The 27,968-nt window shown below is 39.9% G+C and overlaps 1 long non-coding RNA gene across 1 annotated transcript; it reads right to left on the bottom strand.

The window, feature by feature from the left end:
* Positions 1-16,650: 16,650 nt before the first annotated feature.
* On the bottom strand, positions 16,651-27,558 carry LOC107313613. The gene is made up of 2 exons (XR_001555087.1): positions 27,487-27,558; positions 16,651-17,164 (listed from the first exon to the last, which is right to left on the bottom strand). It is a non-coding gene; the product is annotated as an uncharacterized LOC107313613 (long non-coding RNA).
* Between the last annotated feature and the right edge of the window lie 410 nt (positions 27,559-27,968).

Below are 27,968 nucleotides of genomic sequence, written 5' to 3'. Positions count from 1 at the left end.
AAAAGAAATTTTACATCTTCTCAACCATGAAGGAGAAGGAACAGTTTGGGGGAAAGAAAAAAGAGAAAAAAGAAAAATAAAGATCAGTACTTCAGTACTCGAGGAAGATAGGAATTTATTAAGATGCTCTCAAAGCAGATCCCAACATGGTTTGCATTTTCACAAGTATTTTACTACTAGTATTTCACTACTTACAGGACAATTACAGTATCAGATGGATCCCTATAGAAAAGAAACACTGCAGCTTTAAAGATGCAACAAAGCATAGGACCCAAGAAAACCATCTTCAGAATATCTGTTAACTGGACTCATGGAATGGTGCTGCTCAAAGAATGAAGGAGGTTTACGTGGACGTACTTCACTGTAGTAGCACTGCAAAATATAGCAAGTCATAGAATCCATGTTTACTGGAAACTTCATTAAAAGAACTTGGAAATACAATTGAGGATCCAGCCCAAGCATTATTTTCCAAAGTGTAACATCTCAAAATCTAGATCAGAAAAAGAAAACTATAGAAATAAAGCACACATGATGGTTCTCTATGCCACAGGTCATAAACAGGACTTCTCTATACTTCTTGTGAAGAAAATGAACACATTTTTGCAAACATTTCCCCCCTCCCCACCCTTAAAGGGCCTGGAGCATCTCCCCTGTGAAGAAAAGCTTTGTGAAGTGGGTCTGCTTAGCCTTGAGAAAGGACGACCGAGAGGGGACCTGATCCAGGTCTACAAATATCTAAGTTGGGGGGGGGGGAAAGTGGTGAGGCCAGACGCTTTTCAGCAGTGTGCGGAGACAGGACAGGGGGAAATGGCCAGAAACTGAAACATAGGAAGTTCTGCATGAATGTACGCAAGAACTTCTTTAAGGTGAGGGTGACAGAGCACTGGAACAGGCTGCCCAGGGGGGTTGTGGAGTCTCCTTCTCTGGAGATATTCAAGACCCGCCTGGATGCCTACCTGTGCGACCTGGTGTAGGGAACCTGCTTTGACAGGGTATTGGACTCAATGATCTCTGGGGGTCCCTTCCAACCCCTACGATTCAGTGATTCTGGGAGCGTTAACATAACAAATATCACAGTGAAATATTTAACCCAGATATACAAGTGTCTCAAAAACCATTTCCTTTCAACATTTTCTCTGAGTCTTATGGAAGAAACATCATATAAATAAATGAATGGATTTAAATGCAGACAGCTAACTTAAAAGTACACACAACAGCCCAGATCATATTGTACTTCTATTGCTCTTAGCAAAACACAAAATATGCTCACAACCCCTAGGTTATACCTAGTTATAGTAATAGAAACCTTTGACTTGAAATGCACCACAGCTGACAGGTTAATGGCATTACAGAGGTCAGATAATTAGAGGAAGAACTGTCTTTAAAGGTCATTAGTGCCAGTTTTTAATTGCAAAACCAGTTATTTATCTCATTTCAAACTAAATTGTGGACATTATGGATTGACAAAATGTAAAGGCCTCTCTAGAGCAGATACGGATCTACTTTGCAGTTAAATATTTAGCAGCTCTTCTATTTCTATAACTAACCCGTCTTCCTGCTTTTGAAAGAGAGGAGGTATAATCCACATTAATTGTCTTCCTTGTTTAGCCATAGCTTCTTCCAGAGGTACAATTCTGCTGTAACTGAGGACAGAGAGGGCAAAGATATCCTAGGTTTACAGACACGTACGCAGTTCCTTTGAAACAAGCTCAGGGAACTTAAGAATATGTGCAGAAGGGTTTACTACACTAGCGGGCTGAGAAAGCCTCCTACATCATATTATGTAACAAGCCATCTGCTGGAAAAGGCAGCATCCGTGGCCAAAAGTCGTGTGTGGGCCAAAAGGCTATAGGAAAAAAAAAATAATGCAACAAATCCCTGAAATTAATGACTTGGCATATCCCTTGTGCCACAGCCCATGACTGCATTTCCCCATGCCCCCCCAAAATACGTGGTATCACCACCACAATCATAAGGCTTCCTCGTTCAGCAAAGATTATCACATGGATCTATGTGATGTGCTTGGCAATGCCTCATAGTGGGATGAAAGTCACCCTACTTGCCCTCTTTCACATACAAGTGTTTTCAAGATTGCAGCCTGTGGTTGTACCCCTCATCTCATACACTTCAGAGAAAGATGTCATTAAGAAAATGTTGTCCTGTGCTGAATATTTCCCACAGCTTTTGAAAATCATGTATCGTTCCTTCCACCCCCACATCTCCCTTATTTGAAGATATGGCTTAAAGAGTTCAAGGACTTTAAGATGTAGTTTCAAGCTGCTAGCAACTGTTCTGCAATGATTTTTATCTCCACAAAGAGGAAAGATACTAATTACACTGTTTAACTCGCTTGCATTTTTTGCACCTAAAGAAAAGATGTAACTGGCCTAACACCTGTTACAATGAGAAAATCACCTGTAAGTTAGTATGTGTTCTCTGAAAAAAAACAGATAAACTGGAATAGTTCAAAGGGCTGACAAATCTGCATATTAACTTACAGTACACAAGTGAAATAAGAAAGGCATGGATTTCATCTTTAGAGGTGCTGAATACTCATACTACTCAAAGGTAACAAGTGCAAAAGATGCATGTGCATGCTTGGAAATAAGTCAGCCAATCTCCAAATGATTTGAAAGGCTGTCCAGTTTGCAACTCCAGTGAAGGGGAAGATTTTTTTCCTCTGAAGTATGATATTACTATTTCAGTAAATGCTGGTTTAAGAGAAACAGCGTATATTAATAAATAAATAAATAAATAAAAACATGCTGTTCATTACACAATGTCTATGTTATAGCTGTCACATCTACACAATGTGCAGACTGCAAGAAAGGGTTGACAACAAATTCTGGATGAGAAGAGGAAAGTTTTTTTAGAAGCCTTTCAAAGGTTTGCCAAGATCTATAACTATTACTACCACATACATACAGCTGCTGCTTCCAGAAACCCATCCTTTCTGTCCTTAGCCAACATGAAAAAAAACAAAGCAGTAGCAGTCCTGACTTCCCCCTGCAAACTCTTCCATTTGATTTCTCTCTTCCAACTTGGGCTGGCAGCATTTTCCTTTGCCAGTGCCTCACAGAATCATGGCTGAGCCTTCACACAACATGAAGGATTTGTTTCATTCTACTGAAACAACAATGCTATGCTTCAACCCAGCAGGATCCAAGAACATAGCAACAGAGGTATCAACTCGTCACACGTTAAACTCTGTTACACCACCACTATCAGTTAGCCTATTCATAAGACCAAAGCCAAATGCAATGATTTTGCAGGACTCCTGGTGATATCACAGTGTTTAGATTTCTATATCTCCTGGGACTTCCTTCCATTATTTTCAGTTTATTATTTCAGTTTATATATTCAACATATATATATGAATATATATTTGTGTGTGTGTATATATATATACACACACAAATATATATGTATGTATGTACACACACACTGTGTAGGAAATTAGTTGCACAGAAAATGTTCAAGCACTTTCCTTCCCTACTCCTGAACATATTTGAAGTACCGTTTGAGAGTGTTGCTTATTCTGGAGTCACAGAGAAGAGTTTGAGAAAGCTTACCATTTTCAACAGTTCATTTCTTCCTTAACCAATTGGGCCAACTCAGACTTCACCCATTTGCTTCACTCTGATTGAGAATAGCTTGAGGACAGCACATGTAGTTATGTCAGATCACAACTAGGCCTGATAGAAACTCAGAAAGAAAAAAAAAAAAGCAAAAAAAAAAAAAGCTAGTCATAGCAGCTCCTCAAATGCTCTAAACAGTTCCCAAAAATGATTGCTCATTTACAACCTTAATTTTATAGGAAACCACTTCTAAAAGTTTACCTCCGCCCTCAAATCATAAACTACCATCAGAGTATGGCATTTAGTCAACTGGACTGTTTGCAGTTCACTTCTTATTTTGAGCCAAGGCCAGTATTTCTGTATGACTAGCATTTAAAAATTCATTTTAAAGGGTTTTTCAATACAGGTAAGACAACTACTTGCAAAACAAGGGCCCACAAACTTTTGAAAGTATCAATCACTACACCCATAAGAATATATTACAAAAGTAATTCAGTTTGAATTTTTATTAAATTTACAGCAAGATAAAAGAAATGCCAATAATAGTTTCTAGAAACAGCTGAAATGCTACTAAGGAAAGAAATGCCATTGAAAGTAATTATTTGAAATATACATGCAATATTTGAGAGCAGAAGGGCAGTATAAAAATAGATTAAATCCTTTTGGCAGGCTCTCATTTCTTCATGTCATTCCAAGTCACGTTGCCTACAATGGCAAGGTGAATAAAAAAAATCAGTTCTGCATGAAATATAAAAGCCACTTTTTTGCAGAAAGCTAACAAAATATGTATGCACAGATTATGTAGATTTACTGGCGTTACACATGCAAGTCAAACGATCAAAGATCTAAGCCTCAAAAATAAGACTGAAGTTTTCAACCATGAGGACTAGGAACTCTTATTCTTGTCAATTTGCTTTTGTTTTTCAAAAGAAAGCCCTGATTCTCAAATAACCAATGACTTCCACAGAGCCTTAAAAAGAAAATGCAAGCCATAAGAAAATTGCACTAGCTCCAACCATAGCTCAAGTGTAATACAGATCACATGCCAGCTCTTGTCAAGAAAGCAAACATCACTCAAAATGAAATAGTCCTGAAAAAAATTCATGATACAGTTACAGAAAAACTTGATGACACCTTGTCAGTGTATTTCAGAGCAAAAAAGTTAAAGGTTATTTTTATGTTCTGTCATTTTAATTGAAGTAACTAGTGATTTCTGCCAGTCCTCACTCAGCAACGCCCCTATTAGACTAAACAGACAAACACTGTGTAATCTCCTTACTTATCTGTAGAGGGAAATAGAGAAGCCTAACCTGTTGCAACACAAACATATCACTCTTCTCTGTAAATGCAGAAATATGGATATGCCTGCTGCTGCAGCAGCTCTCTGGAAAAACATATCCTGTTCCTTCCATCAAACACAAGCATGCATCTATGCGATGCCACTGCTGCTCATGTACTGCTGGAAGGCATAGCTTACATGTCCTATTTAAAAAGATTTAACTCTTAATATATCCACAGGATTTACCATCCAATTCCAATTAATCCCAAATTTCTAGAGAAAACTGTTTTTGCTTTGTAGCTTCAGTAATGCAATTACATATGTGCCAAAGTAAACTTGGAAAAGGAGTTTAATATTGTGTGAGAAATGTTTCCTGCCATAAGAAGTTCACTTCATATGACAGTGATGGGTGTCCTCTGAAAACCACAGACTGAGGCAGACAGCAGTTTGAACACAAAAAAACATACTGGCAATCCTAAGACAATGCATTTCTTATAATCTCCCAGACAGAAATGATATTTCTATTTGAAACCCTAAATACAATGCAGATTCAAAACTTCACATTCATAATATTTGCAAGATGTTAGATGTAGCAGCTCTGAACAGCTGCTAAGGAATGCTTATGAAAAAAATGCAAAAATACATTATCAACACTGTTTTTTAAAGATGAAAGCATAAAGCAGACACAGAATCACAGAACTGCAGGGTTGAAAGCAACTTCAAGAGGTCATCAAGTACAACCCCCCTGCCAAAGCAGGCACTCTACAATAGGTCACACAGGTAGGCGTCCAGATGGGTCTTGAATATCTCCATAAAAGGAGACTCCACAACCTCTCTGGGTAACATCTTCCAGTGCTCCATCATCCTTTCCATAAAGTTCTTCAGCATGTTAGTACAGAACTTTCCACATACAAGTTTTAGGCCATTACTCCTTGCCCTATCACTACGCATCGCCAAGAAGAGCCTGGCCTCATCCATTTCCCTCACACTTCCCTTTAGATATTTATAAACATTAATTAGATCTCCCATCAGTCTTCTTCTTCCTCATACTGAACAGACACAGGTTACTCAGCCTATCCTCACTGGAGAGATACTCCAGACCCTTAATCATCTTTATGGTCCTCCGCTGGCCTCCTTCTAGGAGACCCCATCTTTTTTGAACTGGGGAGCCCAAAACTGGACACAGTACTCCAGATGTGGTCTCACCAGGGCAGAGTAGAGGGAGAAGATCATCTCCCTGGACCAGCTGGTCATGCTCTTGTTAACGCACCCCAGGACAGCACTGGCCTTCTTGGCCATCAGGGCACACTGCTGGCTCATAGCCAACATGTTGTCCACCAGGACCCCCAGATCCTTCTCTGCAGAGCTTGTCTCCAGCAGGTCATCCCCTAACCTGTACTGACACAGTCCTCTAAACAGCAGAAGTTTCACTCTGTCCATCAACAGCAGTAGCTTGGAGTCAACCTCTTTCTTGACTCAGAATCTCTGAACACCTTAAGGGGTATTTGTGCCTGCATCTCACCTGGCAAACTGAGATGCAGAGCTGTATGAAAGTGCAAGTGCCATGTCTTTGAAACACCAGGACCCAGCTCAGTTTGAAGGGTTTCTCCACTTTGATTCTCCAGGAGAACAAGACCCTGCAAGACTTACCTATTAATAAAGCAAGTTTGTGATGCTTGTATGAAATTAATTGTATTTCTGCAGGCTACAGAAGTCTTACTATATTCATTTTAACAAACTCTACCAGATAGTTATGCCTGGAGAAAAATTCCCTGATAGGAAAAAAAAACATTTCTCCAACTTCAGTAGCAAATGCAAATAGCTAATTAGCTTTATCTCCATTACACTGTTCTAACTTTGCAATACAGCTGGCACAGAAGCAAGAATTTGTTTGCCCTGTCCAAATCTTCTCACGTACATGCAGGGCCTACAATCATCAGGAGCTGAATCAAATCCGACTAGAGAAGATTCAGGCTGTAAGTATACCTGTACCCTCTGCACTACAGTCCACATGCATGTTTGTGTTTATCATCACTTCTGATGGGGAAAAAGAGAAATTTGCAGACACATGAAGATACAAATTGCATTTGACTCAATTTACAAATCGAGCTGTATTCACATATTTAAGACAGATAAGAAACGTAGCAAATCCCTGCTCAAATACACATTATCAGTCCAATGTGAATAAATCTATTATTTTTCCCACGGTATTCTCTCTTCCCTTCCCCCGCCCCCCAAGAAAATGAAATGTGTACTTCAACAGTTCACCTTTAAAGTCTATTTTAAATGCAACTACTTCCTTGTCCCAAACTGGTATGAATAAAAGAAAGTAAATTGGAAGAAAGGCCAGAGATTATATTGAAATACGTATCAGAACACCTATTTCTGATAAGGATGATAGTCATGAAGGTAAAATCTCACCTGATCCTTAATTGACCTCTGTTTTTAATTAGGAAGAAGGGAAATTAACCTCGAGCTAATTAAGGTCTCAATTCTACAAACATGCAAGTACATAATTTTGTTCACTTAAGGATTCCTCAGTGAAGTTATGCATGAGCAAATATGTTTGTAGCTTCAGGGAATAAGTCTTGGATAACTTAACCTTTTAGAAACTTTCCTTTTAAGTGGCTAATCTTACACACAACCCATTCTGGGTTTCAGGCTTTACACGTGAAATCTTTCTGAATCCCAACCAAATTTTACTTTTCTTTCAGGTGGGAACAGTTACATCTGTGTTACAAAATGAGGTAATTCTAAAGAACGTGCACTTTAAATACGTGCCTTTATTCATGCTGGTATGAGAAACTACAGCCTTTGGCTTAATAATATAAAATGTAAAGGTTCCTAGCAATATATTTTAACACTAACACTGGATTAATTTTCAACATGTAATAAAATCAATTTCTGTGGAAAAAATCTTCTAAAGATCATTGTATATTCAAGTCACCACATACTACAGTTCATGTACTGCTTGAAATACAACTTTCTGGAAGCTTTAAACAGAGAAATTATCTTCAGGGACACTCTTCCCTGCACCCACACCGCTACCCCAGGCTTTTCCCCTCATTGCATTCAGTGGTTTGCACCCACCTCCTCAAACTGTGGACTCAGATCTGCAGTTCTGTAAGCAGCAACAGGTGACTATGAGTATAGGGGGCTAAATAGTCATTTAGGTTCTCATGAAGACACCCATCCTGCTAGATCAGAGCTTGCTCTACACATGGCTCAGATAGAAAATAACTCTCTGCCTTCTTTCCCAATGAAATGTTTAGACTTTCTTATCTGTGGATAAACATGCCTTCCAGACCCTCTCTTACAAGTTTTGAGGCTATTGGCCAATTATAACCAAATCTGACAAAGGTTTCGAGCTCTCAGAGATATTCACTCTGACAAGACACAGAAAAGCAGGCAGCTGGACTGAAAGCACAGCACCCATGAGGAGAGAAGCTGGAGCAGGAACTTACTGCTCTCCTATCAGGGAATCAGTCTGGAGATGCAATGCATAAGAACAAAGACTTCCTAAGTCTTGCTCTCTATCAAAACCCTACAATGCATTCTGTGGGTGGGAGGAATTAAAACACATTGCCTGAATAGAAGAGACACAGCCACACACCTCTGTGTGCATGCTGTCGGTTGTGTGCACACACAGCCTAGCTTGAACCATAATGAATAACTGAGCACACAGGCATTTCTGTACAGCTTGATGAGGAGATGACATTATAAGCAGAGAAAAGTAAACTCAGCAACGTAACGCACGACAAACATAGTATAATGTAATCAAACATTATGGAGTATTACAGTTACCTAAAAATTACTTCCTTATTACAAAAAGTCCAACCCTAGCAGAAGCTGTAATAGAGAAATCTTTCCTTCTTTCATGCACTCAGAAGAACAAGATTGCTGATAAAAAGCACAGTTTAATTTACAGATATCATCAGAATGTTACAATTTGTTGACTTTTTGGAAACCTTATCACATAGTCCTTGTTACACTTTTGCTAATTCCACCAGACACAGAGTAGAAAGAGTGACGTACTTATCAAAAGCAGGCTCAGTCTGAAATACCCACTGCTGCAGCAATTAATGAAGAGACCCATTTGGCATGTGCAAAACTCAGTTCAAGAATGTTTTCTAACCATTTTCCTCCTGCTTTGGCCTATCAGCAGCAACACCCAGTTTGTTCAAGGGAGCATAAAAATAGTAGTTCATATATTAAAAACAAATAAACACAAAATCCAAATCCATCATAAAATACATTTTATAATCTTCTGTATTAAGTACCATTAATTCATTTAGTTCTGCTAAATATTTACGCTATTAACAATATGGTGATCCATGTCTCCATAAAACATAACCAATTTCTTCAGTAGAATAATTATGTGTGTTGATCTGGTCATTATTCTACCCTTGCAACTACCCTATAGAAAAGAGAACATACCAGTCACAAGTTTTAGGGGTGACTTTTCTGGTTTATTCTATATTCTATCCAAAGGTTATGGCCTACATGGTGTCTGTGAGACATAGACAGCCCTCACTTGCAGCTCATTGCCTCAGGTACTGTGCAGGTAAGGTAGCACAAAGCAGCCCATTCCCCACAGTATTTACTCACTAGGTAAGTGCTTTTTAGTCAGTAGTTAAGAAATAGAGCAGCTCATAAGCATGCATTAAAAAAATATATATTATTCTTATTTCTTGGGAGTAGTAGCATCATTTCCCACTGAGCATCAGGCTCTGTCCCACTGTTTCCTTGTACCTGGCAACAGATATTATGTCTTACATATTGAACCTCTTGTTTTCTAAGAAACAATATACAGGGAAGAATGACAGAAACATGCAGGAAAAATGAGATTCTGGGAACAGTCTTTGCAAATCTGTCAGTTTACATTATTACAAACTAAACCCCTTTAAGAGGATTTTTAAGACCCAAGGCCTTGGTGCTGCAAAGAGAAAGGCTCCATAAGGCAAAGCAACTTGAGCATGCATCACTTCAATGGCACAAGCACAACAATTCAAACACACTTGCTTGAATCCTTAAAAATCAGTGAAGCTGCAGCATTTGGTACACTGACCCACACAGTATCAGCTCAAGGATGCACACAGACAATAGGAGATACAACTATCCCAGAGACTCCAGATGCATAAGTGTAAATCAAGAGTAGTTTGCTGAAGCTGGGCTGGGCAGCAGGCTGTGGGAAGGCACTTGTGGCCCTTCCATGGTGTTTATTGTGGTGGATTCCTTGTTTTGAAACAACTGCAGAACTGTTTCATAACGAAGTTTCAACATATTAACCAGAGAATTTACAGTGTATTATGAATTCATCATGTCGCTCTGATGTTAAAATGTGCTGCTTTGAATTTTCAGTTGCTTTTAAAGTAACTTTGAATGGAATCCACCCCTGTACACACACCCCCTGCCAGGAGGAGGGAGCAGGAGTCTGCACAGCTCCTGACAGAGGTGAGCCACCCCTGTGGGCAATCCCACCTCTCAGTGTCCTGACTCCAAACACAAGCGTTCTGAATGGTCCACTCTCAAAACCAAACAAACAAACACGTGGCGATATCAGTTTCCCATCAGATTAGCTTTAAACGAAGCAAGAGGGAGCTTTCCAGGATGAAAACGAGAGGAAAAACGGTGCAAGTATACAAATGTGAGTGGCACAAGAAGGAAAAAGGAACAATCCTTCATCACCGGTACCAGACAGAGGTGTGGGTTATTGTCACAGCGCGGAGTTAAAGCACAAACATCCTTGCCACGGCGTGAACGCTGAAAGTTTACCCGGGGTCAGGGGCCATTCGAGGGGTCCGTGGAAACAGAAGATCGATACGGGCTGCAAAGACACCCTCTCCGGGACGAAGCCGAGCTGCAGATGAGAGGCTGCACGCTCAACGCGTTCCGGAGCGTTATTCCTACACTCCTACCCTCACCCCGGCGTCGCGCTACCAAGACGTGGGACAGACCTTGGGGTCTGTATGCCCCCCACAGGTTCCTTATCGGCTAGGCTTGCTTTTATCTGCATCCACCGGACGGCCTCAAAGCGAGCCCGAAGTTACCGAGTGATCCGACCCGAAGGGCACGCCGGCTCTCACGCCGCTTCACCGCACGTGACGAAGCCCCGCAGCTGCCCCTAACCACCAGCCCGCACAGCCGCGTCCTTACCCACCGATTGGCCCCGTTCTCCACCAACCCCAAGTTACAAAACCACACAGATCAACGTTCAGGGAGACAGAGGCTTCTTAAACCGCCGGCCTGCAGCGCAGAGCGGCCCGAGCAGCTCCCTCTGCAACTGAGCAGCTCCGGTGCTGCGGAACAGCCACCCCTTTCGCGTCGTCCTTACCGCTCGTCGGCGCCGCCTCACCCGCTGCACCGCGGCCGTTGCACTTGGGTCGGGGACTTTTTTCGTTGTTCCCCTCCTCTTGCCCTCTCCAGCTCCCACTAGTGCTCGCTCAGCCCCGCGCTCCGCCGCCGAGAGCGGCCGCCGCCCCCCCGCGGGCAGCCGGAGCGGAGACGCTGCGCCCCGCCGCCGCCCTGGGGCCCGCACCGCGGGGGCTGCACCCTCGGACCGACTTCGCGGCCGTCGTCAGCACCGACTGACGGCTCCCGGCACCCAAAGGGACCTGCGGGGAGATGGAGAGGGACCCCTAATCGGAGAGCGTAGTGACAGGACCCGGGGAACGGCTTCAAACTGAAAGGGGGCAGGTTTATCTTAAATAAGGGAGGAACTCTTCACTGTGAGTGCGGTGAGGCACTGGAACAGGTTGCCCAGAGAAGCAGTGGCTACTCCATCTCTGGAGGTGGTGAATGAGACCCTGAGCAGCCTGATCTAGTGGGTTGTATCCCCACCTATAGATGATCGTTAAGTCTACTTCCAACCCAAACCATTCTCTATGTTGTGGAGCATTTATAGCATCAGTCTGCTGCAAAACATAAGCTGCACCGCTATTCTCTGTAGGTATTCCTGCTGTAGCTCATACCACACCTCACCAGCAGTCAGCACTCACAAGCACAACTGAACATTCAGCCCTGGGTGCCCAGTATCATATTATTGCTGTTTTGCTGGGATTGATGAGAAAAAAAGTGATCAGCAGTTCTGGTTGTTATAGTAAAAGGTTGAGACCACAGTTAGTCTGTCATAACACATGATGAAGTTTGAGCTCAGAGAAAAAGGTGAGGTCAAAATGGGAATACTCAATGCTTGACTACAGTGCTGTTTTATTGTGCACCAGGAACACACTGAAGCAAGCTCTGAAGCAGCCTCAGTGCACACTGCAAGCAGTGAGACAAAAAAAGCATTCCAGCAGCACAGCTAAGAAACCTCAGGTCCCACCAGCACCCTGTGTACCAGGGCCAGACCACAACTGAGTCAAACACTTCAGTCTGAGCACCAAGTCCTCAGCACCAGCCAGTTCAGACAGCAGGTCTCCTGAGCTACTCTCTGATAATATGGGCATGCATTATACCAGCCTCACGGGTAGCTTCTATTTCCCACACTTGGCAGAGTTAGCAGTGTGCCTAACTTTCTGAGAGAATTAATGCATTCATATCCACACCAGCAATCCATCCTCCTTTGGCTTGGGGCACTCCATTTGTAGAAGACAGAGAGGATGGTGTTAATGTTTGGGGGCAGCTATATGGAAATAAGAGCAAACCAGCTTCAAGGAGGGAGGAGAGCTGCTTTCAGCACACCTCTCCCTGTTCTTAGACCTAAATTTCAGTGCTGGAAAGAGCTAACAGTGTTGATGACTTCTTTTTCATGCACCTCACTCAAAACCAAAGCCAGCAGTGAGGAAATACTGTGAGAAAGACTTATTACCAGTTAAGACAAGATGTAAAAACACTGAAAAACTAAGAACAAAGCTTGCTCCAGAGAGATTACTGGGCAGCTATTTAGTGAAATCTGTGTATGCAAGTTATCAATGTGCACTTCATGCTCCACACTTTTCTGGCCTGTATCCTAGCCACAGCTCATTATAACACAGGTATATTGCACATCGTGAGCCTGAAGTTTCTCTCTCAGAAAAGACACTTCACTTTCTAATTGGTTTTTCTCTTCTGTTGGTCTCCTGCAGACAAACACAGGAACATGGAGACAAATAGATGTACTTGCTCTTCTAGAAAACAGCTGAGGATCTACCCCATACTGCCCTGGCAAGAGAAACCTAGAAACAGAACTCAGAAAGGTTGTGGGGAGAAAAAAAAACAAATACACCTCAGGAAGTAATAAAGAGAGGGGTGAAAGGAGAGGAGACAAAAATAAATAGGAAGGGAACAAAAGGAAAGTGCAACAGAATTAAAGTGTTGTAAAATTAATTGGTTGGCAATGAGGAAAAGAGGTGTTAGGAACACCTTTACTTCACACTGGAGAATGGAGAGGCTGAAAAGCATGACTATCTTTGAAGCACAAAAATAATTAGATATCTTGAGTATGAGAGTCAAGGACTTGTGCTATACTGCTATAATGCCAGCACACATCCAAGACTAAGCAAGAGTTGTTTACCAGTTTCCTTGAAAATATACAGCAACTCTTCAAAGAGGCATGCCCTTTCAGAACTGCTGTGAATCAGCAACCACAGAAGCTATTCAGTCCTAGGCTGAGCTCTAATGAAAGCAAGAGCTTCCCCTTCTCAACCTCCAACTAATCTTTTCTAAATGGATCACTTCAGCCACCATTCTTTATCTCTTAATTATATCAGACCTCGTTAAAACAACACTTAAATGAAAAAGCTTAAAATACTGAGCTCCCAATGATGATACTGTGAAGGAGGTGGTAGTATTTCTGAACAAGACACTGTTTGAGGTTGCTTGGTAATTGCCTAAATCTTCTATCATAGCTAAGGTAAACAGATGAAACCACAAAAATGCTCGAGCCTCCTGGCAAAGTTTTCAGCGTGCTTTCACCTTCCTGACCTCAAAGCGCTGAGCACTACACTATTCCTCCACACTTCCTTCAGATGCTGTATTTTCTCAGCAGAGAACTCCCACTAAACATATGCAAATAAACCATCCAGTAGAAAAACAAATATTGTGTGATCTCTTCACCTTATGTCTATGTTTAGACAAGACAACGCAGTCCTTCCTGTTCTAGAAGCTAATAGTCTACCATTCCCTGAACAGTAGCGTTCTCTCTGTCTTACAAAGAGCTACATAGTAAACAAAAAAAAATCTGTTTGTCATTCAGTGGCCCCATGTATTTCACAAAGGGTGGGCGGGGGGGGGAACACATGCAATTGATTTATTCCCATATCCTTAACATTCTGTTTTTTCCATCCTACCAAAGTTGCAGGTTTCAGCAATGCAGGATGAAAGAAATGCAGATTAAGTAGACTTTGCTCCTCACAGTGCGTACAGGAGCATAGATATTACAGGAGCATAGATTTTTCATAGCTTTCTTGTAGTTCTATAAGGCTATTACATTTCCAAATACCAAACTTCATTTGTCTTTGTTTTCACATGGATTATAGCTGATTGCTCTCTACCGCCAGTTTGCTGGAAGTATGTTAGTAGTGTAGCGCTGCAGTTTTCACATTGGCCCTTAAACTGTGATAGTCACACAACTAAATGCTCCATCATCCAGATAAAGTAAAAGATAATTACTGTATTTATTTTTTTCAGGAGTTTTATTTGGCATGTACACTGAGCATCTGTGCAATTTTCTTTTTTTAAATAAGCATACAATAAGTAAAACACATTCACAACCAAGAGATGACCCATATACAATCTCTAGACTCAAATTGTGCTTTATATATGTATATATACACACACACATACACAGCACTGTCTTATTTTGTATTTGCTGTGCAGACTCTACAAGCTCAGGCTCAAATGTGCTTCTTGTTACCTCTGCCATATGAATCAAATACACAAATGTACACATGCATATGTATTACAACTGGAGTAAAACACTGAAAACTCATCTCAATAAAAGGAGAGGAGCAAGAAGAAAGGGTACATGCTTCCCATGTGAAATGGTAATTGTGAGAAGGTTGGAGAACTGGAAAGAACATAAAAGGCTCTATATTTGAAAAGATTTATTTAAGACAGCAGTTCCCAAACTGAGATCCAGGGACTAACTCCCTCCTGGGGAGAGCAGCTGGCTGCCTGCCTCAGCATCTTCTACCAGCAAGAGGAGCCAGCAGTCAGCCATAACATCCTCTGCAAGTTTCAATGTGCCGGGTTCCTATCCTTATGGGTTTCTGGCACTCACAGTTCTTATTGATTTAAATGGGGCTTGAAAGCCTTCAGAACTCTTTACTAAATAAGAAAGTTTACAGCGCAGTCTTTTAAGAAAATATAAAAGAATTAGAACATATGTCTTTCTCTAGGACAATAGCAGCAAGGAAGAATGCTCTCTGATTTATTTTTAATGTTTTAGCTTCAGCTAAAATACTCAATCTAACTGCAGACAAAATACCATGGATTTCGGGTACATCCCAAAGCACCTATGTACACATGTTGCCTTACTGATACAAGCTGTGCACTTGAGCTCAGCAGATTTGCTCACACAAATAGCTCTTCACATTTCTAAGCAATTCAAGTACTGGGACTTCAGACTCCATTTTTTGGTGAATTTTGTTATTGTTTTTCCAACCTTCAGCAGTATTTTATAGCTTCTGCCCTCTGAACCACTAACTATTTTTATAATATGGATTAATCCCCTTTCCAGTTTAAAGAAACAGCTGAGATAGCAAACTTTAACAATTTCATATTCTGAACTCTAATTAGCTTAATGTAATGTTATTTGTTCAGGAGTGCTTGTCCTTTAGTCAAGTTTCAGCATAATCCTCACATAATCCCTAATTTTTTTTCCCCACCTTTTACATCTCATACTTCTTTGAAATATTTTTAAATGTTTTGATCTACTGAACACTTACTATGTAGCTTGTTTTGTACTCAAGTATTTTCTTTGATCACTTCTCTGAAACCTGACCCAACAGATGTTAATTAAGTCTGTCATCGTTCTGTTATAATAGTAATTTTGTTTCTCTGTTATGGATTGATTTTATGCATTTTCTTCCTCTTGCATCTCCTTAATTTAGGACTCACATATTAGGTGTGCCCTATATTCACTGTTTGTTACTCCTGTACAAGTATAGATAAATATATATATATATTCTTTTTTCCTATACTGTAATGTTATTTAATATTAGAGGGATTTCCTCTTGGATTTAAATCCTTGAAAAGGGACAGGCTTTCTGGAGAGCATGAACTGACTTATTTAGTGCAGTAACAGCAGTTCTCCCTAAACACAGCTGTGTTACCACAAAGGATGAAATTCCACCTTTTGCAGAGTGACAGAGGGCAAGATATTCCTCAAGACACCAAAATAAGGATACAGGCTCAGACTTGAAGCAGCAATAGGAAATTCTCAGAACAAAACTGTTTATTTACTGTTACCCAGAGCACTACATGACTAATACCTGGAAAGGAGACCTCGATGGGAACACAGACAAAAAGCAACAGAGTTCACAGAGAAAAGGATGCATTTCTCTTTTGAAGTCTTCCCTTGAGCTTGGCTCTGCCTTTTTATAAGTGTGTCAGCCTTGATCTGGAGAATGGGAGTAGGAAAAGGATTTAGTTTGTACACCAGTGACCCACCCACAATGGAGTAACCCCATGCTGAGAAGGCTCTTACATTCCTCCAAAGGAAAGAAACACTTGGGGGGGGGATTGGGAGGGGGGAAGAGAAAAAAATGTCTTCCTTCTATTTGTGGGCAACCATTTTGCCCAACCGTACAGTGCATTTCTCCTATGCTCAAAGTGGAATGTGTAGAAATACAAATGACATTCATTATCTCATAAAAGGATCATTTTCATTAGTTCATTGTTTTTTGGTGTGGAAAGCAAAGAGAAACAAGCCATGGAAAACAAAAGAAAGCTGACGTGTAGAACATTGCATGTCAGGGATAAAGACCAACTACAAGCCAGGGAGTTGTCATCACACAGGAGTTACATCAGACTATAACCATCTCCAGCATTATTCCACTAGTCCTCCCCACACACATCACTGCTACGTGGTTATCTGTCAGTCAACTCTAAAAATAACAGCCAAATACCCTTGTATTTATGACACTCCTTCCTTCCTCTGTGTGCTGTACTTTCAAGATCTGCCATGTCATATAATCCATTGGACTGTTTTTCCGCTTTGCAACGCAGAAAGAACTTCCAATGCTTTGGTCTCCTCCTGTCTTTCTGTTGATGAGGCTCCAAGGAGTCAGCCCTTTGATGAGTTAATGACAGAGTATTGCATCAGGTGAATCCCAATGAACACCACATCCACAAAAGAAGAAAGGCCCTTTGTCTCAAGTTCATTCTAAAAAAAAAAGTCAGAAAACTCTTGGCAAGAAAATATTTAAACAGTTAATGAATGTACTCAGGAATCACTCCCGCCCTCCATCCTCCAATTCTGCCAAGTCTTCATGCTCAGATTTAGGATATTCATCATTTTATATTCCCCCTACACATTGGCAGTGGAATCAGTTGGGTACTGAATATTCGAGAAAGCCAGTCATTTGGGGCAAGTCCTGCTATTACAGTTTCTCTTCTAAAACAAATAAATGTAATAATAAAAGAACTTAAATCTTTATAATGCTATTAACAGGAAAGAAAAACAATTATCTGTCATAAAAACAGTAACCAAACAACTCAGAAGTAAATACTATTAAAGAAAAAAATCACTACTTGCATACAATTTCCACTGTCTGATTACAGTAAAAGGGCTCATTTCTCTCCAACTGTTGCTCACACAGGCTGGAGAGGCTATCTTTCCTTCTCTAACCCAGCTGTTCCATACAAGCCAGAATCATCTCAGAGGAGTGAGGGAAAGTTTTGTTGTCCTCCCCCAGAGTTCTCACAGCAGACACCCTCATCTTGGGCAGATGGAAGGCAGTTCTGGGAAGCTATTTCCTCAGACATACTTCAGTTTCAACACAGAGAACCAACAAGCATTTTGGTCTTCATAAAGACTACAGGATGTGAGGGCCACATGACCCAGACATGTTGCTAGGGCATTGCTTGAGTTTGGAAGTGTCACTGACAAAGGAAAAAGGGAAACTGAAAAAGGTTGCATCTACCAAAAACTGTGCTAAGATATTTCTTTAAATCCAGGACCACAGAATAAATGGATGCTTTAAGCCACTTTGTACTTACTGGTATAGATAAGAGTTAGAAGAAAAAGCATTGACATAATAGAAATCCTTTAAGAAGCCAGCAGACACCACAAAGAAACTGAACTACAATTTTTTTCCCCCATTATGTTCCAATAGCAAGATCAAAAAAAAACGGAAGGACTTTTGTCTGGTGGAAAATAAAGCGGAATGTTTTATATTCTAATTTTAGTGCTTAACTATTAAGCCACCTATAATAGATGGCTCTTATTTCATAATAAGGACATAATAAACTGAAAATTGCCTCTCTAAGTTGCCATATCAAGAATAAAACTTGCCCAAAGCTGATGTACCACCACTGTAACCACCACACCAAAATATCTTAAAGCTGGATAAAACTACAGATCTTTGCACACTTGCTGCATATGTCCGTTAGCAGTCCTTTTTTGTAAATAAGGTCTAGATGCATTCGTCCTCTGTTCCCCTTCATTGCAAACAATCAATTTCATCTTTATCAGCTTTCCCTGTGTTCTGTGATCACATACTCCAGAGCAGTAAACACTGGTCTGGTGCCTTCTGCGTGGGTCTGAGAGCAAAGAGGTCATCAGAGAAACACATTTCTCCCCTGCCACTACCTAAATCTACTACTCATTCTATTTAGTTTAATAAGGCTGTTTATCAAGACTTATGAACATAAGCTAGCTGTAGGAATATAGGTGGCATTCAGCCTTCACTGGAGCATAGTACAGAGAGAACAACTGCTAGTGAAATATTGCTATTTCTGCATTAGAATTAACCAAATCCTTTAAACATTTTCCTATTATTGTTATTATAAAAACAAAAACAGCAGCACATTAGTAGCTGTCTCTTTTATTTCCATCTGTCATATGGACAAAATATTTAATATTGTTATGCCACATTTTTAGTTCTCAAGTTGAAAAAGAGATTATACTGCAGAGCACCAGCTCCTGCCAATTCTGGATAATATTTCACAGTGCTGAACCACAGTCTACAAAACCCTTTCTGCTCAGGTGTTTATGGTCCATAACTGGTCATGATGGAGTGGCCTTGTTCTAATTAAGATATCAGATAGGAGTTGAGGGCAGCATCTAAGCCTCACTTGGATCACTGCTTGGGGGGATTCAAATGGAAGAGCAGAGGTACAAAAGGCAGTCATGAGTATGCTTTGGTGGGCACGTTTATACAGAGTGCAGAGAGCAACCCTCAGAAGAATTAAAGCCTAGCAGGTGCAAGAATTGGTTAATAAAATCTAGAGATACAACACATGTAGTTTGGATTTATAACTATTGGTGAAAGGTGGATGGCTGGACTGGATGATCTTGTAGGTCTCTTCTAACCTCGGTCACTCTGATTCTATATATACTTTGTTTTGAAGACCTCTCCTCTTAAAGTCTCAGCATTCCTCCAGTACTTAGAACTACTGCAACACAGAAACACTGCTACTCCATTAAGATGCCCTGTAGAGACAATGGCATACTGCAGAAAAATAATTTGAAAATATGGCTTTATTTCTCCCCACAGAGGATCTGGTTTGGACTTTCTATCTCCAGATATAAAAACAGAGTATTATGCAATAGGACATGCTTTTTGAGAACTGTGTTAAAGAAATAATTATTTACTGCAAGAATATTTCAGCCTTAAAATGGAAAGCAGTTGCTATTGCATCTCAGCTCACCACTGGATGCAGTCAGCAATGGGTAAACACTTAGCTCCTATAAGTCTTTGATTACAAGCCCTTACATTCTTTTTGAGTGAGGTAGAATGCCATTGGAATGGCTTTTTTTCCCCTTTTCTTTGCAATTGCTATTTTCCAAACATAGACTTTCATTGAGCATTTGACTGTAGACATATTATTTAACCAAGTGTTTATCAAACACCTGGAAAATCACTCTACTTTAAAAAAAAAAATTATGATGGAAAAGCAATTACCCTTTAAGCCATGTTTCAAAGTCACTTCTCAAGAATCCTTTGGAAGCAAACTTCAGCCTTCTCTCCTGCCTAACACCCAGTGTCACTCAGCAAGTATGTAAACTATTGCTGATAATATTCTTTTAAAAATGGATGGTAAGGGTTTTGTTTTTTTCTTTGGATGAGCTGCAACTATTAGTAAATGAAGCTGTTAAATACACCAGAATGAGGTTAGTTACAAATATTTCATATATATATCCAAATATTCATTACTAGTGCTTAATTCTGTAGAATTATTAAAGCAAAGTATGTCTTCAGTTTTTTCTACACACCCTGAATCAACGGCTTTCTGTTGAAATAAAACCTAACCTAAAAAAGTCTATGCAAGAATAAAAAACAACCTTATGGCAAGAAGAAAAACAAGCCAACAACACATCTCTAATATCCAATAACCAGCTGAATAGATCACCAGCCTCAGTAAACAGCAGTCATTAGAAAATTAAAGGTGCGTTCGACAGTAATCAGGGATGCAAGAGTCACACAGAAAATTACACCATGGGGATGTTGTGGTAAGGTTAATTTTATTTTAACATAGAGAATCAGCATGCTAATATTCTATCACTACAGTACAAAACTCTTACAGATAATCTGAAACAGAGATAGAAGATTATACTTGACTAAAAAGACAGAAACACATTGAAATCCCATTCCAAATTTGGATCCTGACTTCCCAATTCAGGCATTCAAAAACTCTGAGATCTGACTACTTTGTGCTAAAATCATTTTGCCATCATATTATAAAGAGAAGCCACATTCATCAGAACTTGCCTGCTCACAGCAGTGCCAAACACCTATTCACTCTCTCTGCCACCGAGGCTGGGGTTAGTGAATTCTCAAGCTGTCCTCTCATTCCTTTCTCCCTGTTTTTTGTTGTGGTTTTTTTTTTTTTGGTTTTTTTTTTTTTACAACTTAATATATACTGAGAAATAAAAAGCCAAGGAACCACACTCCTGAAATACCTTTTAAAACTGTCTCACACCATGCACCAACCTACAAGATAAACTCATCTTTTCTACAAATTTATTATCTTGAAGCATCCCACACTACCCTTGGAAAGCCCAAGTAAAGACCAGCAGGTTATGACCACAAACACACACACCAAGTGGACAAACACCTTCCAAGAGCTCACGTTGCTTTTGTCTGTTCCTTTCCTATGTTCCATTTTACACCTTTGTTCTGCCCCATGACACTATGATATGTGAAGCTGCAAGCTCAAAGCATCAGGAAGCTGAGAGAACAAAGAATCACCCCACCTTCAGCCATTGTCCCATAACACTGCCTTCCACAGGGCACTTGAACACAGCAGGCAGGTCCAGACCCATTGCTATCCATGGCTAGAGAAAGCCCAGGTAGGAGGAGCAAGAGACCTTGTTAGAGATAGCTAGAAACAAAGGTTGAAGATCCTCAATACAAAGCTCAAAGGAAGGAAAGAGGTGTTCAAACCTGAACTTAAATACAGCTTTTGTCCTATGGGCAGAGTGTGTGGGGTGGTAGTCTCAGGTGGGGCCACACTACAAAATTAAGGATCATTTCAATGGCTGGAGCTCACAGAGTTTAGTAAAACCAGTATAGCTGAGAAGTTCAAAAGATTACTCTAAGTCTAGATATAATTCTCCATTTTATTATTTTCCATGGGAAAGCTATGTTCTGTAAATGCAGAGTTGAGACTTTCAAGGTCCTAAGGACAAGTTATCTCATTTCATTTGCACTGAAAGGGAACAGCTGATGATACTTGGCCTGCAGGCAGCTTCTCCAGTTACATCAAAATAATACAAGGCACTGCTGATTTTCTCTGTTTTCAAAGTGTATTCTTTTAAACTGTTGTGAAAGTCACTGAATTTAAAAGCTACAGGTACTTTATACTGAAGCAGCTAAGGGAACAGAATGTACAATGTAAACTGGAATAAATACACTTGGTATCTTACAACAGTAGAAAGGCAAATCTCAAATAGTACGTCATAGCAGATGCAAAACTCATGGCCAATTTCTGTGGTTTATCAAATCTCTTTTACAGGGATGAAAAAATAAACTCAGAGCTGTGATTTAGTCAAGGACAAATATTTCTGAGTATGTTTTACAGCTGTTTAGAATTCTAATCCCTTGTTAAATCATCAGCAAGCAACACAATTACCCTCAGGATCAGGTGGCTAAGCAAAATATAGTTGCATTTTGGCAATTAATAAATATGAAGTCATCTAACCATGTAACATTACTATTCATAATAACAGATTAAACTGTATTCAAATTACCTAATGGGATATTCTTTATGCAGACACAAGACTTGTCAAAGTTATACCTATCCTCAAAAGGACATATCAGTTCAATAAATATACACTTCATTTACCAACATTGAAAAATATAGCAGAAAAAAAATACTACTACTGGGGTTTATTACAGTGATCTCTCATTCCAGAGCTCCCACTAGTGATAATACCATGTTTTAGATTTGATTTGTGGACCAATTGAATGTGATTTCTAAGATACCATTACAGTTCTCTGGATTGAAACTACTTTACATGTTGTATTTATGATATCTATGTGCTATCAAAGTGTCTGTGTTGGATATGCAGAAGCATCTCCCATAGTCTACAAAGTGAGACGGAAGCAACACAAGATAGGTAAGTGCAGTGAAGTCCAATGAATTATTAAAATCTCACAAAAAAGGGGAAATAAATTGTGTTCATCTATAGCACAACTAAGAAACTATCATTTAAAATGAGTGTGCTCTCTGAACCAGGGTGTTTTGGTATGGAAGAAGAATATGTAAGAAGAGGTTATAATTGAGTCAAGTGCTCTTCAAAATTCATTGTTAATTTTCCTGGTGGAAAGTAACATGCAGATGCATCCACAGCTTACTTCTGTAATCTCACTTTTTTTATGAAAGACTTCAGATTAAAAAGGTCCTAATTTTCTTCAAAGTAACATGGATGGACAGAGCAGTATGATCAGAAGCTGTGGATGGGGATACAAGGAATCCTAATAAACAGCAAGTTCTCATCCCTTCTAGTGGCCACAGATGTGAAGACAGACAGAAAAACAGGTAGCAAACATTTGGTCAGGTAATCACTGTTTATTTCCCATTTACCCCTAATAAAGAAATCCAATTGTAACCATAATGGTGATGAAACACTAATAAAACAGCTTTTGCAGGTAACTTGTTTATTATATAGTAGCAAATGTTTTCTGAGGATGCTGCCTGATTGTTACAAACATGGACAATCTAAAACTATATGCTTCTCTGGGGAATCAAGAAGAGGTGTCACCTGTCCTCTGGATGCACACATTAAGAAGTGATATACCAGCTAGGAAATAAACATGGAAATGGGTGAATTCCAGCAGCCAGAGGAGAAACTGCTAGGCTGTAAGAAGAAATCAATGCTTTGCTGAGAAACAGTAACAGAGTGCAGTCTGTACAGATAATAAAATTCCTCAATGCTGGGAAGTCCATATAAAATTTTGCATTGCCTTCGATCTCTGTACCTTCAAGGTACAATTGGGCCAAAAGTTTGCCATTTAAGAGAGATTCCTTTATGCTGGGTTAAGTTTTAGTCAGTTTTGAAAGCTCGCTTGTCTGAGGAGAGATTTGGGTGTGTATTTGTACAGTGACAATAATGAAAAGATGGTAGTAAATATCCAAAAGGTTATTTACAGGAAAAACCCACCCATATGGAAGCCTTCGGTCTGCTGGGAACCACTGAGGCAATCTCCACCAAGGAGCAATCTTCAAGAGATGCTGCCTTAGTGGTGGTCAGCCCTTAAATGAGGTCTAGAGGAGGTGGAATCAAGCTCCACCCCTTCCAGGAGCACAGCTAAATTACTTTCACCTGTGCTCCCACAGCTGAACTGACACCTACCTCAGCTGATTAATCAGAGGTTCAGGCTGTGATTACCAATTTCCCATACAGTATTTCAATGTGATATTTAAAACCTGGATTGATTGAAAGAAAAAAAAAAAAAAACTACATAAGTTTCCTTCAAGAAACTGGGAGATGTTTGTGATAAAAATCACACGCACTCTAAGGAAAGGATTTGAGCTTTTCTGATGGAAGGAAGAAAGGTCTTCAGCACAAAATGTAGAGACAAGACAAACAGTACAACCATAGCATTAGGACCGTTATCACCTGATCCCTACCCATCTCATGAGGACTTTCATATTCATTGCTGTAAAGCCTGGACTTCTGTTCAGTACAGATGCGCACACACTTCCAATTGCTCTTAAATGCCCACTCTCTTGTTCTACACAGTCTATGTAGCACATTAGCAGTGAGTAATGATACTGTGTTGCATATTTCAGTAAATGGCCTGTCACCCCATCAGTGAACACTACCTCAGTAGATCATGTTCATAGCATTTTAAAACTTTTCAGTCTTCCATGTACAGTTTTGCTTGTCCCAAATCATCAGCAATATTTATTGCATAGGGTTATTCCCACAGTCCTCAATAATAATTATTTCTGAAGCTTTGAAACAAAAGCACCTGAGTAATGCTGAAAAATCATTAAACATGAGTCCATCCAAAATATTTCCTATCATTATCACTCTTCAGCCAGAGCCCACTTATTTGTTCAACCATGCCCAAGGCAGCTGACAGCCCATGTGTAGGAGGCTCGCCTGTTTCCCCCAGCCCAGGAAGCACTTTCCACCACACCCAAGGTTTCTTACAGGTCAAATCATTTTCTTTCTGCTACAGACCTTGGGCAAAACGTCAAACAAAACAGTTCTTTGCTTAGCTTGGGCTACCACCCTGCCTCTGAATCTCCTGCCTCTCTGTTCCTCTGTTCTAGGGACTATTGCAGGGCATTGCCTGAAACTTTGACAGGAAGCATCTGGACATGCTCCAGGTGGATCTTACAACTGCACAGAGATAACTGTGCAGAAGTCTCTCTAGCCTGGGCAAAGACCTTTTAATCTGAGAAAATACTCAATTTTTTGCAGAATACTCAGTTGTGTAGACTGTGCTCTCCTCATTTTCAGGATTCAGAGCTTTCTCTTGTTTTTTGAATGAAATGAGGAAGGAGAGTCTTTCCACACACGTGCACAGATACCTTGATGCCCCTCAACATCTAACAACTTCATATCTTTCATTCTTTTTTTTTGTTTGTTTTTTTCCCCTCCTTTTCTGCAGAACAGGGCATGGTCACCTGCCTGCATCAGTTACCAGTATTTTTCTTTCTCACCATTTAGTGAGTCACTACTGTTTGTAAAATGATCGCATTTTATTCTCAGCTCATAGTGAACATCAATAATTTCAACTTCAAGGCTGCTCTTAGGGAGTAATGGGTAAGAAAATAGACCAATAATATGTAAAAGATCAGGCCATGCAGCTACTGTTTTGCCCTAAAATTTAGTAAAATATCTTAAAATAATAATAGTCTAGAATTGACAGCACTGCCTTTTTTTCCTGGAAAAAATATTGTTTTAATGCTTGGTCTCACTGGAGCCCTTTGAAATTCTCTGTTATTCCAACTTCAAGTACTTGATACCAAAACTGCCCACAAAAGCAGAAAATATCAAAAATACCTATGAATTTTTCTCTCCAGCCAGCTGTATATCTCCAGCTACATACAAAACTCCAGGTAAGAAAAGCGACACACAAATACTTGGCTTCAGCTAAAGGTGACATCTCCAGAGACAGCCAGCAACTTTACTTCTCTGGGCAGGCAAAATGGATGACATAGCCAGCTCTAGCAGTGATCATAGCTCTCCTCATACATTAGCAAAGTACCAAGGCAAAAGAAGTGCTGATTCTTCACAGAGAGATGTGTTAATAAATAAGAAATTGATAGCAGGAATCTTACTTTGAATTCACTACTATTTGAAGTTACTCTTACAACAACTTCAGCATCAGACACATTGCTCTTCTTTCCTTTGTATCTGTTAAAATGAGCATGAAACCATGAAGAGATGCATTGCTGGGCATTACAAATACAGCTTTCCCTCAGAAACAAATACAGCATTATTTTAGGTACATGAAATTTTAGGCATCTTTTTGTAAGATAAAAGCTGTTTTTATCTAGGTGTACAAATCAGGACAATCAACGCCAGACTAACAAGTGACAAGTGTTTGAACTTATTTTTGTGTACTTTTTTTTTTAAGTAAATTAACAGTCTCAGTCAGGTGTTTATGAAGTGACGAGTATGCACCACACGCACACACACACAAAAAAAACCCAAACACCCAAAAAACCTTCATAGCTCTGAGCTTTGCCCTTTATTCCCAAATCTGCTTGTGACAGCTTAGCCATTCCCAGAAATTGTTTATTCCTGGTGAAAAGAGCACACCCTACCTAACGCAGCAATTCATTCAGATAAGCAGTTTTCAGCCAAGAAAAGTGAAAAGTCACTCTGGGAGAACTGCAAAGAAGCATAAAGAGGAATCTCATATGCAGTGATCTGAAATATGCATTAATTCTGAGTGGATCCTCACTCTGGCTGGAAAAACCTTGGGATTCCACTATGTTAAAAATAGTGTAACTTCTGGATGTAGACCAAACAGAATTTGGACAAATATAGAACAGATTTTTGATAAAAACATCAGCTTTGTATGCTAAATGGAAAATATGAGGCTACTAGGAAAATTATGAACAATACATTGGGAACTTTTTTAAAGCATCCACTGTTACTGAGTTTAGTTACTTCATTTAATATTCAAATAAGCCTTATCTTTCAAGTAGTTTTCTTGTGGTCATTAAGTTATTAACCTCTTTAAATGTTAGAGGAATTCAAAGGTACTGCTCTCTTATGAAGGATCTCATTTCACGTCTGTGGAATGCAGAGAATTTCTGAGAGAAGGAGAAATATTAAGCACAGATGTTCTTTCATTTATTATCCTCAAGACAATGCCTATAAAACATCAGCCAGGTTTGGAAGTCTTCTTGCTAACTGTTGGTCTACAAGAACAACCTGCACATAATTTAGTGAAGGTCGCTTATAGAACTGTCTGTAGCTGATCTATCACACACTAACATCTGCTTGAAGAACAGTTGCTATACAGTAGCAGACAAAGCTAAGAGTTAATTTATGCCTGCCTCTGGAAAACATGGTGATGCACTGAAAAAAACCTTTCTTCTCACCTTCATTCCTTCCAGAGGGCATAAGGCACTTTTATCCCAGGATGTAATGCAAAGACAGACTCCTACTGCTTGAGGTAGAAAACTAGAGGTCACACACAGTGAAGGACTTTAGGCTGTAAAGCCTTGTGTTGTCCCTAGCACCAGAACCTCACCATGGAGTGGAAGAATCTGGGACCTCAGAATCTGGGGACCAACAAGGGACAAAGGTCAGAGTGGTTTCATCTCACTATATCATTACTTGAAAGGCAGTGATCTTAAACATGACTCCTCTAGTTCCAATGATCCACAATGGATTGGAAAGGAAAAGGAAAGGTCTAGGCCTAACTACATATTGAAAGACTTGTCAACTTGTTCAAGAATTATTTGCTGTGAAGTACATGAATGATGTAGGAAAACTGACAACCTCAAACACTCCTATACAGCAACAATAATGAAAAGATGGTAGTAAATACCCAAAAGGTTACTTACAGGAAAAACTCATCCATATGGAAGCCTTTGGTCTGCTAGGAACCACTAAGGCAATTTCCACTAAGGAGCAATCTTCAAGAGATGCTGCCTTAGTGGAGATCAGCCCTTAAATGAGGTCTAGAGGAGGTGGAGTCAAGCTCCACCCCTTCCAGAAGCACAGCTAAATTACTTTCACCTGTGCTCCCACAGCTGACCCGACGCTTGCCTCAGCTGATTAATCAGAGGTTCAGGCTGTGATTACCAATTTCCCATACAGCTCCTCATATGAAAGCTCTGCTTTGTAGGCTATAAAATCATTTAGCTCCTCTGGGCCATGTATCTGAAACTATTATTATTTTGCTTAGAGGTAAATTAAACAAATACAAAACCTCAAAGCCTATATTATGAGCTCTAGGATGATTTTCAGAGGGGGAATATTCTAACCTTAAGTTCCTTTCACCTACAGAAGTAAATAAATTAATCCTCTCACTTGATGGATAAAC

This window comes from Coturnix japonica, chromosome 4, assembly GCF_001577835.2.
Source record: "Coturnix japonica isolate 7356 chromosome 4, Coturnix japonica 2.1, whole genome shotgun sequence".
In the NCBI taxonomy this organism is placed as follows: Eukaryota; Metazoa; Chordata; class Aves; order Galliformes; family Phasianidae; genus Coturnix; species Coturnix japonica.
Note: the sequence above shows the minus strand (reverse complement) of the source record. Positions and strands in the feature narration are given on the sequence as shown.